General features: G+C 47.4%; 1 long non-coding RNA gene across 1 annotated transcript in view; it reads left to right on the forward strand.

Annotated features, from left to right (window-relative positions):
* Positions 1-5800: 5800 nt before the first annotated feature.
* Positions 5801-15103, forward strand: part of LOC308522309 — a 37099-nt gene continuing 27796 nt past the window's right edge. Inside the window, exons 1-2 of the long non-coding RNA XR_013996231.1 lie at positions 5801-5916; positions 5991-6111. This is a non-coding gene — a long non-coding RNA (uncharacterized lncRNA). The remainder of the gene's footprint in view (positions 5917-5990; positions 6112-15103) is intronic.

The following is a 15103-nucleotide window of genomic DNA, read 5'->3' on the forward strand; positions in this document are numbered from 1 at the left end:
AGCCTGCACATAGTAGGCGCTGTTAGTTCTCACTCTCCCTCTTTTCCATTTTCTTTTGTTCCTCGCCAACCTAGCACCCCTTCTAACAATTTGAAAATCAAATTAATTTTTGCTCTTGACCAAATTAATCATCTGCCTGAATATTTCTCCTTGAAGTAACCTTAGCCAAACTGGCTGGATGGCATTTGGGCCCCTCTTCAGTGATCCTAGAGCATCTTTATCAAAACTCCATCCCTTAAAAAAGCAAACAAAAAAAGTATAGTTGGGGGACATGTCTGGCAAAATGAATGCAAACTGTATTGGGCAGCAGTTTTAAAACACAGTTGGCAATTACACAAGTACTAGTGTAGTATGTGTGTACACTGGGATTCCTCCCCAAACTCAAGTATTCTGAGACCCTAAAGGGGATGGGATCATAAAACAATATTTTGAATTCAGCAGTCATGTCAGTTCCCCTCATTTGCTTTGCTTGGGAAAATTTAGAGTTTTTTGCTACTCAGGCAGAGCCAAGGTTTTTGTTTTTTGATGGATAAACTGAAGCACAGTAGCCTGATGACTTATGCACATAGGTTATTACAGTTGAAACAATAAGGCCCACACATATTGTGCCCATAATAAATATTTCTGGGTACTTAGGAAGATTAAATGTTATTTACCTGGCACTTACACTTCCTTTTGTGATAGTGGCTATGAAGCAGTGTTTCTCAACCTTCTTGCGTTATCGTCACACTTCTGAGTAGTTTTTGGTGACATGGGTAGTTAGCTGCAGGCCCACAGAAAGAGTTTTGAGGTCCTGCAAGTGTTTTTCTAAAAGTTTTAATTGCTGACATTTAGAAATCAGGTGACTTCGCATAAAAATTAAGGCATCTGGCTTCCCTTGAAAGACCAGTAGTAACCTGGCCTGCATGTCAGTGACACGCTCCATGGTGGCTCCCCCTCTTCCAGGTTCTGCAGGCCCAGCCTCTCACCCTTACACTACCTGTCTCTCCCCTGGTAGGCATTTGAGTTTGAGACCAGACCCTGCTCTAAGCCAACCGACAGCTGCTCGAAGTGAGAAGCCGATCTCAGTGTCATTGTTAATAATGGTGCTTGTCTTCTCCGAGAACTGCAGGACTGCTTGTTTTACGTGCTTGTGTACCTGCAGCCCTGTGCTGTATCTGGCACAGAGGCGTGCATAAGTTTGCTTAAGGATCTGTGAGGTTTAATTCCTCTTCCTACCGGTGAGGAAGGTGAAATGCCCACGACTTGTCTCAAGTCCAGAAGCTTAGAAATCCAAGTGTGAGATTAGGACAACCTGCCTGTGAGGGTGTGAGCCAAGGCTAGGCTTGGTGTTCAAGTGCGTTTCCAGACATGGGTCAGTCCTGAGATGCTGGCTCCTGGGACGCTCTTTGAGTCACCATACACGTACCGAAGGCTCTGAGGAACTCTGTAGTAACACAACAAACTGTTTTATTTGGCTTAACTGAATGCTTCATAATCTCCATCTATCTTTTCACTATTTCGATATAATCTTTAATTCATAACACTCCCTCCTCTCAGATGCACTACATGACAAGCTATTTTTTACTGATGGTGAAATACGACTACCCTGGTTAAGACAATTTTGCAAGACTTTTGTGATAGTCACATGGGCCCCCGGGGTCTCCTTCCAGCTATTGCTCAAACCGTGTTGGGAAACATGACTTTCACCGAGGTCTCCTTGGAGTCAGGGTTAGGCTGCTCTGCTTTTCTCCTTGGACGGGGCCATGAATCTGTGAAGACAGAAGAGTTTACGTTATCACATGCATCCTCACCCGTTCTCCTCACCACAACCCGACGGCAGGGATCAGGACTCCATCTGATAGACAAGCAACGGTCTCAGAAAGCTCCAGTGGCTCACTCAAGGCCTAAATCCAGCCAGAGGCAGTGCCAGGTTTAAGCGAATCTTTTTACTCTGGACCCACCATCGTCCTACACCGATTTTTTCCTTGAGCACATCACTTTGCTTTTTGGTCAGATCATCATGTTGGCTCTACATTCTTCAGACTCAGGGTTGTAATCCCCTCCCCTCCCCTAAAATTCTACTATTCTCTAACGAAGCCCGAGGACACCAGGGGAAGGCGCTACAGAGGGTGCCAGCAGCTCCCGGGCCTGGAGGGCACGTGAGGGGCGCAGAGCCCCTTGAAGAGGCCCAGGGCTTAGCGAGCTGGGTGCCCTGGGGCTTAGCGAGCTGGGTGCCCTGGGGCTCCTGCTCCTCGACCTAAACTCTCTCCCTCTTCCCACCGCGCCTCGGGGCCCCAACTGCGCCCAGATACTTGCTCCACGGAGCTGCGCCTGCCTCTAGTTTCCCCTTCCTCCAGGAGGGGGCCGATGGTGCGAAAAGCCCCCTTGGCCTGAAGATCCCCCTGGGAAACCCATGTGCGCGCCCTTAACCCGCTTGGCTGTCAGTGGCTCGGCGTTTGCAGATCTGGGTCCGGGAGCGGCGGGGGCTCCACCTCGGCCCGCCGCCCTCTGCCCCGCGAGCGCACCCGAGGGGAGGGAGGCGGGGAGGCCGGACGGTGGACGGAGGAGAGGGGAGGGAAGAAGGGGGGGGAAGGGCGGGAAGAGGTTAGCGGGCAGCGTGGGGGATGGGAGACAGGAAGGGGGTGAAGGGGAGGGGAGGAGGGGGCGGAGATTGCGGGCCGAGGCCGCGGGGAGCCGTGGGTCGTGGCCCAGCTGGAGCGCCGCCCGGAGCCGGCCGGGCCCGCCAAGTCCCGGGAGGAGGCGGGAGCCTGACGCCGAAGGGAGCGTGGCCGTCTGTTTCCCGCGGGTGCGCCTGGCTTCGGGGCTCGGGCCTGAAGCGCTTGCGGGGGGGTCAGGGCTGCAGCGCCCCTCACACCCCAGCCCGCAGCCGACCCCTCCAAGGGCCCTGGTTCTGGGAATGAGGCCGTTGCTGGTGCCGCGTTGGAAGCCTGCAGAGGACGGGGCGGTTGTCCTTCCAGGTGCGAGGCGCACGTCCATGGGAGGGACGTGAGCTGGAGGGAGCGTCCCTGAAGGATGAGGGCCTTCGTTCCAGCAGCCACGCTCCCCAAACCTCCAGCAAGGGGGGCGGGGGGGGGGGGTAGAAAGCTTAGGGTTCCCTGAAGGCCACGCAACTTGTCCCGGCCCCCAAGGCTGGAGGTCCCCAGGGGAGCCCCGGCTTCCAATAGGACCCGAGCTCTGAGGATCTCAAACAGGGCCCAGAAACGGGCCTGCCCCGCTCATGCCCATCTCCTGGGAATTGTATCATTAACTAGTGACGTTTGTCGCATCTGTTCTCCCTCCTGCCTGTCGTTCTCTGCTCCCAGGCCCAGGCTCCATGGGAACATGCCAGACGCCAGGTGTGAGATCTGATGCCCTGGTGTTGGAGGGTTAGGAGTGGGTTTCCCCCCTGCGGCTTTGTAATTATTAGTTCTCTCCAATTTGTTTTCACGGTTCGTATATATTACTCTGTAACTCAGGAAAAATACTATGTATATAATTTAGCTGATAAAAATGATCATATTTTGGATAGTTAGAGATAGAGGGGGAAATATCCTGAGAATAAAGCAGTAGTTTTGCTCTATTTATTTTTCCCAGACCAGCCAATCTTTTCTGACTCATGGTAGAAAATCAGCTCATCAGTTTGACGTGGAAAGACATTTCCTTTTGTCCTGCCTACTTAGGGGACTACTTTTGTAGTTTCAAGATCCCAGGCAGGGAAACAACATCATAGAAGGGTTCATAGTCGGTCCACAGTGAAGGCAAAGTGAGGGGAATTGTCTGGATGGTTATTTCAGCCTAGCTGTAACAGTCTAGTGAACTTGGATCTTTCTTTGCCACACCAGTGCCTCCCACCTTTATTACTAAACACTTTAAAATATTTTCCAAATTACTTCAGTTACGTTCCATTTTATTGAAAATTAGGACAATACTTCATCTGTGCACAGAGTCGCTTCATTTAACGAACATTTAATAAGCACCTACCAAGTGCCAGGCGCCAGGCTGATGCTAAGAATACCAGGCAAGACTGGGCCCTTATCTGTCAGGAGCTTTGGGTCTAATTGGTGGACATGCATATATAAACAGTGATGTACCGGGAATTATTTCAGGGGCTCTGGTAGGTCCCTCCGTAGACAGACTTACAGCAGTAAGTGGGACATGAAGGAGAAGCTACTTCTAGTGGGGCGAGAGGACAGTGCCAAGGAAGCAGGAAAAGATTTGCAGAAAATTAGTTATCTGGGCTGGTCATGAGTCTTTAGCTTGTGAGTGAGTAGTCCTTCCTGGTGTGAAACTGTGTTGTGTGTGTGTGTGTGTGTGTTTCCTGTCCTTTGCTCTAATCATGTCATTCTTTGACACATTAAGAGGTTGCTTTGTGATTTCATTTTGTTGTTAATCCTCGCCCAAGGATATTTTTTTCCCATTGATTTTTTAGAGAGAGAGGAAGATAGGAAGGGAGAGGAACATCGACGTGAGAGAGACACATCAATTGCTTGCCTCTTGCATGCGCCCGGACCAGGGGACCAGGGGACCAGGGCTGGGGATCAAATCTGCATGCCCTTGACCGGGAATCTAACTGGAGACCCTTCAGCATGAGGGGTGATGCTTTAACCACTGAACACACTGGCCAAGGTAGTTGTTTTGTGGTTTCTATCTTCATTGATAGGTGCAATGAGTTTATAACATTCAAATCCTATTTCATCATATTTTAAAAACTGGCCCAAATTTAAAAATATATGTCCTTTTGTCAGGTGTCATTGAAATTATAAAACATATTGAACTTTAAGCTTTTTATTTTTACTTTGAGCATATAATTGTACATTCATTCCCCAGTCTTTAGGTGTTGGGCTCACTGTGTGGGTGATCTGATTGAAATTACTCATTTTTTTCCTTGCATTAATCCCACTCTTGATAGATTGGGTTTCGGATTTCTTGCCTTTGTTTCTCTACAGTGGAGAAAGAGCTAAAGACACATAAAACAGTATCTGTGTGGAGTTCCTTTAGGCTTTACAATTTCTTCCTCATCTCTTACAGTTTTCTAGCTCAAAACTAATTTAACATCAGTTTTTATTACTTATTTTTAAGTGGCCTGCCTTTATAGGATCTTTTCAAAGCATTCAGCTTTATTTTTATGTCATTTTTCATGTCTCCTTTTTTTTGTTTGGGGTTTTCCCCACACTCATATTTCATTGTTTTATGAGGCAGTAAACACATTTTAGAAGAAATAAGTGATTCTAAGCATACTATTCAACCATTCTGTTCTGTTTCATTTTTAAAATGCTAGTCATGACCCAGTGAATTTATTTCAACCCAGTACGTTGATATGAAGACTGACAGTTTGAAAAATACTGTGTTAAACAGTAGCCTCCTAGCATTCAGTACACCTGGCATCAGTGGGGGTTTGAGAGGGATGGAGAGTGAAGGTTAAGCCAGTGAGTTGGTTAAGCAGTGTTCTGGTAAGAGGGCTTCTAACTGTATTAAAATTTTATTGGATTAAATTCTGGGTCAACGACTAGGGTTTGGAAATCTCATTGTACTCAAGTTTTGGCTATTGTGATTTGAATTTTAAATAAAAACCTAGCCTGGATCTAAAACTCTCCAGCTTAGAATTAGTGTTAATGGCCCAGAGAGTTCATGTGACATATGTAACCAACCATAACTGAGCCATTTTAAGGCCATTTGATTGTGTCCTTTTGTATGGATAGACAAGGAGATTAATCGATAAAATCTCTAAGGTAGTCTAAGAGAACATCTTTCCTAGTTTATGACAATGTCTGGGCCTTCTGAGATCTTCCACTAAGTCTTAGCCCTGTATTCTTTTTAGGGACACGAGACCTGAAAGACATTTGATGAAGCCAGAAAAGGATACTGACAAGCAAGAATATTTAAGTTGAAATCAAGACCTTTCTTCTCCTGGGTGGAGGGTCCCAGATACAAAAGGTACGTGGCTGTCTTGTCAGAGCTTAGTAAAGGCAGGTGGGCATGTTCCTGGGTTGACAGCTTTATTCACTCAGGTCCTAGGACGAGCTCAGAAGTTTACCACTTTTCAAAATGCCTGTTGTTCAGGGAAGAGGGACCAGTGAAAGGATGGACTGTCTGTGGCCGAATATCTGGGAATCCCTGCCTGCGACTCAGGTATCTCCACCCCCTTTGTAATGACATCCATCATTTTGGATAGATGGGGTTTGACAGCTGTGTAGTCCCCAAAACTCACATTGTCAGTGCAACTACAGTGACCAGGCTTTCGGGAATGGATTCATGCTAGCCAGACTCACCGAGGACTCTTCAGTGAACGGCATGACCGCTCACATGGGGACATTCATCTCCAGTGACCAAGGGCGCGTGGCCGTGCTCTCCAGGACCCTCGCTGCTCAATCCTGGGTACCCGGGAACACTCCCAGTGCCCAGGAAGTTGTTTGGCGATCTCACAATCACAAAAGAGAAAGGGATGGTGTTATGGGTTGAATTGTGTCCCCTCCCAATTCACATGTCGAAGTCCTAACTCCTAACACCTCAGGATGTGACCTTATTTGGAAACAGATTCATTGCAGATGAACTTTGTTAAGATTAAGAATAGAGCGGCTCCTAATCCACTATGACTGGTGTCCTTGTAAAAAAAGGAAAATTTGTACACAGATGCACACATAGAGGGAGGAGGTCATGTGAGGATGAAGGCAGAGATCGGCATGATGCATCTTTAAGCCAAGGAACCCTAAGGATTGCCGGCAAACCCCCAGAAGCCAGAAGAGGGGCACAGAATGCATTCCCCCTCGCCGCCCAGCCCACACCCAGAAGGAATCAATCCTGCCAGCTCCTTGAGACGTCTAGCCTCCAGCACTTTGAGACAATAAGTAGTTTAAACCAGCTGGTTGCTTTAACTTTTTAAGGCAGCCCTAACAAACTAATACCGGTGGTTCTGTAGACCATTTCACATTGCAGAGCTTGACAAATCACCTCCCAACCCTGGCTAGGGACCAGATTGTCTGTCATCCCGAGGTCTAGTCTCCGTTCCTTGGACAGTGCTGGGAACACACTCCCCACATGTTGGTCTTTGGGTTTCCTTCTTCTAAATGTGAGAACATCTTTCCTCTTCTATTTATACATTCTTCCTTCTGTTCGCTTAATACCACTCATTATATCTCAGTTCTCTTTGTCATGGTATAGTCGTGTTTCCTATTACACCTGTGTTGAGCCTGCTGAGCATTCTGCAAACTATTCTCAGTTTTAGTGATTAGAAGAATCACCTGGGCCTGCTGATTAAAAAGATAAAAATAAAAAAGAACAAGAAAGAAAGAAATATTTTTGGAAGCAGATTGATTACCCCGCCCCTCAAAATTTTGATTTGTAGTTTTGTGATGGGACCCAGGGATAATTATATTCAATAACCACTACGGGTGCTGTTAACCTCATTACCTGTCGATTCTTACCAGCTTCTTTCTTGGAGCATAATCTAAACTCTAAGCTCTGGAGTCACCCAGTTTAGTCCAATTTGGGAGGTCCTATTCCCAGCTGTAAGGATTTAAGCACCACCGCCTTCCCACCCAAGACTTCAGAAGTAGACTGGGTATCCAGGTCAGTCGAAAGCATTTGTTCACTTAACAAAAATTTTTTAACACCTGCTATCAACTAAATACTAGTCTGGGGTCTGGGGAAACATCTGTAAAACAAATAGACAAGAATACCTTACATCCTAGCTGGGAGGAAACGGTCAATCAATCAATAAATATCCTAGGTGAGCAGTACTGTGGGGAAAAATAAGTAAGGGCGGGATCCTGAGTGCAGGGTGTCTGTGGGCCTGGCAATTTTCAGTGGGTGCCTTGGGTAGGCGTCACTGACAAAGTGACTTGAAAGTGGGCCATGTAGCCAAAACCGGTTTGGCTCAGTGGATAGAGCGTCGGCCTGCAGACTGAAAGGTCCCAGGTTCGATTCCGGTCAAGGGCATGTACCTGGGTTGCGGGCATATCCCCAGTGGGAGATGTGCAGGAGGCAGCTGATCGATGTTTCTCTCTCATCGATGTTTCTAACTTTCTATCTCTCTCCCTTCCTCTCTGTGAAAAATCAATAAAATATATTTAAAAAAAAAAAAAAGAAAGAAAGTGGGCCATGTAGCTCTCTGGGAGAAGAGTGTCTCAGGCAGAAGGGACAGCCAATACAGAGTCCCCAATCATTAGCTGAGCGCACCTGGCATGTTAATAGAAACCAGTTAATAGAGGCCAGTGTGGCCGGAGTGGAGTGTGTGTGTGTGGTGGTGGTGCGGGGGGGGGGGGGGGGGGGGCGGTGACAGGCAGTGAGGTCAGAAAGGTTACAGGGGAGCCAGATCACGCCCTTATAGGCTGTTGGCTTTCAGTTGGCGAGATGGGAAGCTATAGGAGGATTCTGAGCAGTGACGTGGTCTGACTTTCATTTGTAAAGTATCACTCAGGCTACTGCACTGAGGACAGGAGCAGAAGCAGGGAGACCAGTTAGGAAATGACTCCAATAATCCAGGTGACATGCCAATGGCTGGCAATAGGGTGGTAACAGTGGAAGTGGTGAGGGCTGGTTGGATGTAGATATATTTTGAAGGTAGACCCAACAATTCTCTGATAGACTGGATGTGGAATGTTGGAGGAGAGAGATGTCAAGGACTCTAATCAGGATAAATCTTGGAATTCTTGCTTGGAAAGCTGAGCATAAGCAGCGCCCCAAATGAGGAAGCATGTAGCCTGCACATTGCTGGCAGCCATACTTCATCCATGAGGAGAGCCAGCCTGAGGGTGAGGCACATGCTGTGTTTGGCAGGATGACCAGGGGAGGGACGGGGGGGGGGGGGGGCAAAAAGAGATTGTCCTGAGGGCAGTGCAGAGCCGCTGCCTCCACACCTGAAGCGGGACCCACCCTGTACCCCTAGTTATAAGAGCCAATGAGTTCCCTCTGTTACTTTGTAACTTGCATCCAAAATGTTTACTGCAACTGGGAGATGCACTATTTGCCTAAAGAAACTTTGCTAGTTCCCCCAGAGCTAGTCTCCAGACTTCAGGGATGACTTTCCCAAACATTGTTCTTTCTCATGCCTCTCTGTTCTCATCTCATCAAATTGTAAGCCCCTAGAGTACTGTGTCAGGAGTGGGGCTACACAGACCCAGCATGGCAGAAAGCCAGAAATTATTAGCACAACATCCCTGGGGGTGGTGATGGTAGTAGCAGTAGTAGTATTGCCTATCCTATCTAATAAATAGGGAATATGCTAATTGACCCTCATGCCATCACAAAGATGGCAGCACCCACAGCCAATAAGGAGGGAATATGCTAATTGACTGCCATGCCCTCAAAGATGGTGGCACCCACAGCCACAAGATGGTGGTGCCCAGTCCCCTTAGCCCCCCAGCCACCCAGGGCCAGCCCGAGGCGCAGGCAAACTTCAGATGGCAGCTGCCCAAAGGCTCAGGTAACCAGGGCTGGCCTAGGCTTGCACTGCCGGCAGTGGCAGCAGCAGAGGTGTGATGGGGGCGTCGCCTTCCCCTGATCACCGGGTTGCCTCCTGCCCCTGAAGGCTCCCGGACTGTGAGAAGGGGCAGGCTGGGCTGAGGGACTCCCCTCCAGTGCATGAAATTTGATGCACGGAGCCTCTAGTATTTTATAAGTTTCAGAGCAGAGATTAAGGGATTTAGGACCAAAGTCTTTTATTTCAAATCTAAGATTGGTTTCTCCAATTAACAAATCACAATCCATCTGTCCCACTAAAGAGAGCAGAGCTTTTCAGGAGGCATCTGGCTGCTTTGCTGATTGGCAATATATTGGTACAAATATGACGGATCTGATCCTCACCTTTTCAGGGTCAGTAACTTCTGGGCCTCTTCACTCGGAGTGGTTAAGCTGGAAAGGATCAGGTCATCTTAGCCAAACTCATGAGACTGATGTGTAAACCAGCCTGCTAGATTCGTTATAACAGCTACTCTTCCTCAAAATTGAAAACTTGGAGACTCTTGACTATATCCCAGTTTGGGTAACATTAAATTCACACTTACATTATGAGACTTTAAAAACAGCCATAAGGGCAAATCCAGACTGGGCTTTGCTATGACATGGCATTACTCTGTAAAAAAGGTGTCAATCCAGGTAATGCTTATGTTAAATTTTTTATTTATCTTGAAAATGAAAACACTAACTTTAAAGTTATTCTAAAGAATTCATGGACCTCTCTGTGAATGTGATTAAAGACTCCAATCTGAAAAACAGGGCAATAGGAGAAAGGCTTTGTCTGAAAACTGTGCTGGCTATGTATACAGGATGCGCTAACACAAGTCCACTCGGGAAACTGGGTTGCAGATCAGAAGGCAGATTAAGGGCAGAGGGAGCGGGCTGCTCTCAGGGAGCACAGCCCTCAGACAGGGTGGCCAGTTATCCCATGTGCATTTGCTCTAAGGTATTTCTGGTGAGGACTCTACAGTCCTGGAGAACAGAGCCCCGTCTTCCCTGCATTATGGTAGAGAAGCACTGACAAATTGTTGCTCACTGATTTCCCTTTTCCTAACTTCACCTGAATCCATGCACCCTCGCTGCCAGTGCATCACTCTAAGGAAATAGGAACTGTGCTCTCCTGACAAGGCAAGGGCTTGGACCAGATTGGTGGATCCCTGCAGCCCATGCTCTTACTTTTATTACATTACTAGTTTCTGTCATTAAACTAACATTATGAGGGACTCATCTACTCTAGAGGATGGCAAAACAACTTTCTAATCTCTCCCAAGTTTTTCTACATCAGACTCTGAGAATCAACCATCCTTCTCCAATGCCCTCTCCTGGTGTTCTCTGCCTACTCCTACTTTAGATCTGTCTTTTGCCAGCCCTCCCCTTCCCCACCTCCAACTACATTGAGTTTGTGCTAGGAACTAGGGCAGTGATGGCGAACCTTTTGAGCTCGGCGTGTCAGCATTTTGAAAAACCCTAACTTAACTCTGATGCGGTGTCACATATAGAAATTGTTTGATATTTGCAACCATAGTAAAAGACTTATATTTTTGATATTTATTTTATATATTTAAATGCCATTTAACAAAGAAAAATCAACCAAAAAAAATGAGTTTGCGTGTCACCTGTGACACGCATGTCATAGGTTCGCCATCACTGAACTAGGGAGCACCCGCCGCCCATGGCCGAGCACTCCCTTCTGGCTCCAGAACCAGATTGGATTAGAGCGCTGGGCTGCCTCCAAGCCGGCTGGGAGAATGCATCCTGTTCCCAGGCAGCGGTTCCAGGGGCAGCATTCAATCGCCAACACTCGCCTGCCTCCTCAGAGCCAGGCAAGGATATGAATTTCCTCAGGCCACTTGGCAGATGCCTGCTTGTTCTTTAGTTTGTTAAGAACTGAGGGAGGGAGTGCCTGGCCAATTTAGAAATGAGAGGGCTCCCAGGGAACTGGCCTTGAACTGCAGGGATCACTCCCACCCCTTATCTGTCTGCCACCTCCACTGAGTGCTAATGCCTTCGCATGCACTCTAGCCAGGATGGACTACAGCTGTTGCCTTTACTTACCTGACCATTTCTTCCTCCCTCCCTCCCTCCCTCCCTCCCTCCCTTCCTCCCTCCCTCCCTCCCTCCCTTCCTCCCTCCCTCCCTCCCTCCCTCCCTTCCTCCCTTCCTCCCTCCCTCCCTCCCTCCCTCCCTCCCTCCCTCCCTCCCTCCCTTCCTTCCTCCCTCCCTCCCTCCTTCCCTCCCTCCCTCCCTTCCTTCCTTCTTGCCTTCTTGCTTGCTTACCTGTGTGTGCCACTTCTCTTCTTCCCGCAGCCTGGTCCCTTTTAGCTCTTCCTCACGAAATCTTCCCCACCCTTTAAAAACCACAGCTGGAATGAGCGCTCCAGAAAGCCTTCTCTGATCTACAAGCAGAAAGATCCCTCCTTTTTTTGTCTGCCACACCCATTTTCCTGGACCCATCTTAAATCACAGACCACTTTCTGGTATCTAGTGTAGCTACTGAGGGACATTTCTTATGTAGTCTATCAGGAAATAAGCTAAGACGTGAGGGCATGTCTGACTGCCTTTGTTTTTCCCAGGAGATTCTGCACATCGTAGGGATTTAATATTTGTTGAATGAATGATAAATCAAAAACACTGTACACACGGCATACAAATGACAGAAGACTGGATCCTTTACAAGTTTCCCTTCCGAAGCTGCCCTACGCAGAGCTTCCCTGGGATCCCTCTGATTCCACCCCACCCCCCTTGGGCTAATGTGGCCCATTGCAGGTGAGGGGAGCCCCCAGGTGCCTGACCCTTCAGTGGGCCAGGGCTTCTTCTGATTGGACAGTGCTTGGGTCATACCAGTTGTTACATATTTAGAATATCAGCCCTGCAGCTAAGTCAGGCAGCACTCAACCAAAAAGCCTTAGAAGAGACGCTGGTCACAATTGCCTGTTTACAGAAGTAAGATGTGTTGTGGGGGGTGGGAGAGGGTGGGAAGTTGGGTGTTGCTGGAAGTTAGAAAGCAGGGACTCATTTTACCTTCTTGTTAGTTATATGTTTAGCCTTGGGCAAAAGAGCACTGGCCTGTTCTGGCGGTCAGCAGACCTGAATTCCAGTGCTGACACGGTCACTGCGCTCGGATCTTGGGCATATTGCTTCATCTCGTCACAGTTAATTCCTTCCCACCGGAGGGGGTGGTTGAGGTTATAGTGAGATCAAGTTTGCTCTGTGGATGTGGAAAGTCCTGAGTTCAAAGGGAAAATGTTTATATATTGAGCCTCCCTGAGGAAGAAAACATCCATTTTCTCATTTCTTCCTGTGCTTTAACAGATATATTTACTGGTTCTACATTAAGCCTTGGAACTGAGTGTCTGGCAAAGATGGAGAAAATAAACAGGGCACATTGTCAACATCAACCTGACAATGTGCCCAATGGTCTGAAGTAGTTTTACTTGAAGCAGGCAGTGTTCCTTGTCAGGTCAAATCACAATTAAGCCATGCTTTTCTCCCCCTGCTCCTCCTCCTCCTCCTCCCCTTCCTCCTCCTTGTCTTCCTCCTTTTTTTCTTCTTTATTTGATAAAAAAATTTTTGGTCATTTAAGTTCTTTGTTATTTCCCCTCTGAAAGGGCTCACAACACATTGCTAGATGTGTCCAGTGAGCATGGTAGGTTATGTAAATGCCTGGCATATTCTAATTTATTATCATTACTTTTAATACTTGGTTTAAAAAATCACTTGGTGGTTATATTTTTCTGTGCAAATAGATTGCTTAATAGAAGAAAAAGAAATAGAGCAACTGTTACTAAATGACCCAAAAGCAGAAGTTGAGTTCCTTCCTTTCACATGAACATTTAAAAGTGCTCCAGCCAAGCGCTCTGCTGTTGGCAGCTCAGAATTGGGGAAGGCCCGAGCTCTGTGGAGCAAAGTCAGAAGTGAAGATATATGAGCTGCCAGAGGAAGGCGGGCGGGAGGCAGGCACGTGGAGTGGCGGTATTGGCTCTGATGGATGAATCCATGAACAGAGCCACTTAGTAGTCATGAACACCACTTACAAACTCAGTTAAAACATGTAACACAAACTCACGTTATGGACCTTCTAATTTCTGGGACAACCATTGTGTTTCAGGAATCGTGAAAGCTTCCCACAGGAACTTTCTCTAAATTGGTTCTGTTCAAGACCAAATCCCTAGATTTGGGAGCCATTTGGAATCCGAAAGTCTTGAAAATAAGCATTCGTATCACAATTGCTTTCAATCTGGAAGCGAGGTTACACTTTAACAACATGCACTTAAACATAACTTGTGATCGATCATTGGTTGGACAGATATCAAATTTATAGAACATACTAGAGGCCTGATGCATGAAATTTGTGCATGAGGGGGAGGGGATTGTCCCTCAGCCAGCCTGCACCCTCTCCAATCTGGGACCCCTTGGGGAATGTCCAACTGCCAGTTTAGGCCCGATCCCACAGGAAGTAGGACATCCCTCTCACAATCTAGGACTGCTAGCTCCCAACTGCTCGCCTGCCTACCTGCCTGATTGCCCCTAACTGCTTCTGCCTGCCAGCCTGATCGACGCTTAACTGCTCCCCTGCCAGCCTGATTACCCCCAACTGCCCTCCCCTGCAGGCCTGGTCCCCCACAACTGCCCTCCCCTGCAGGCCTGGTCCCCCACAACTGCCCTCCCCTGCAGGCCCAATCGCCCCCAACTGCCCTCCCCTGCTGGTCTGGTCCCTCCCAACTGCCTTCTCCTGCTGGCCTGATTACCCACAACTGCCTTCCCCTGCTGGCCATCGTGTGGTGGCCATCTTATGATCACATGGGGGCAGCCATCTTGTGTGAGGGCATGATGGTCAATTTGCATATTACCTCTTTATTATATAGGATAACTCCATGCCTCTCCTCTTTTTCCCCCTCTAAAAGCCAGAAGTGTGGCACCAAGTGGGAAGGAAAGGTGGCTGGGTGAGCAATGAGACAGTGGATTGTTTCTCTGGCAGAGGGAATTTTCATAACCTCACATACCACCGAATTAATGCTAAGACTTGCTGTTGGCTAGTTAATTATCTCCTGCAGATTTTGGTTTCTGTTTTGAATCTTGATAGGAGAGTCGTTGTTATTGTGGTTTTCAGAGAAAGCATGGCACTGCCGGGGAAGACCAAATCTTTAACAAGGGGAACTTTTTTACACAAACAGGGTTATGGAGATGGCGTTTTAACACATTCTGCCTCAGAAAATTTCTGATTGCTTTTGTTGTGAAAATGGAAGTGTTTAAAACATGTGTCTGATTAGCTTCATGAAAAGAGGACCTGTCTCCAAATTGGCTCCTACCAGATATAAGCAGATGCTTTATCTTTACCTTAAGTTTGGTGTTTTAGGACAGATTTTAATTTAAGTATTCCAATTAAGGGACAACACAGACGGTTGTGTCCTGCAGGTCTCTGAGCAATGCCACAATCTCAGTGAGGCCTACTCTATCTTAATTAAAATTGTGATACTGCTCCCACTCCCCATACTCCTTATTTTCTCCATAACACTTACCACTTTCCAACCTACTAATTTAGTTATTTGCTGTATTTGTTGTTTATTACCTGCCTCCTTCTATTAGAAGGTAACCTTCACGAAGGCAGACTTGCCTCTGTTGTTCACAGATAACATTTTTAGTGGCATAAACAGCGCCTGATAGTTAG

The sequence above is a fragment of the Myotis nattereri genome (assembly GCF_964212035.1).
Source record: "Myotis nattereri genome assembly, chromosome: 7".
NCBI lineage: Eukaryota > Metazoa > Chordata > Mammalia > Chiroptera > Vespertilionidae > Myotis > Myotis nattereri.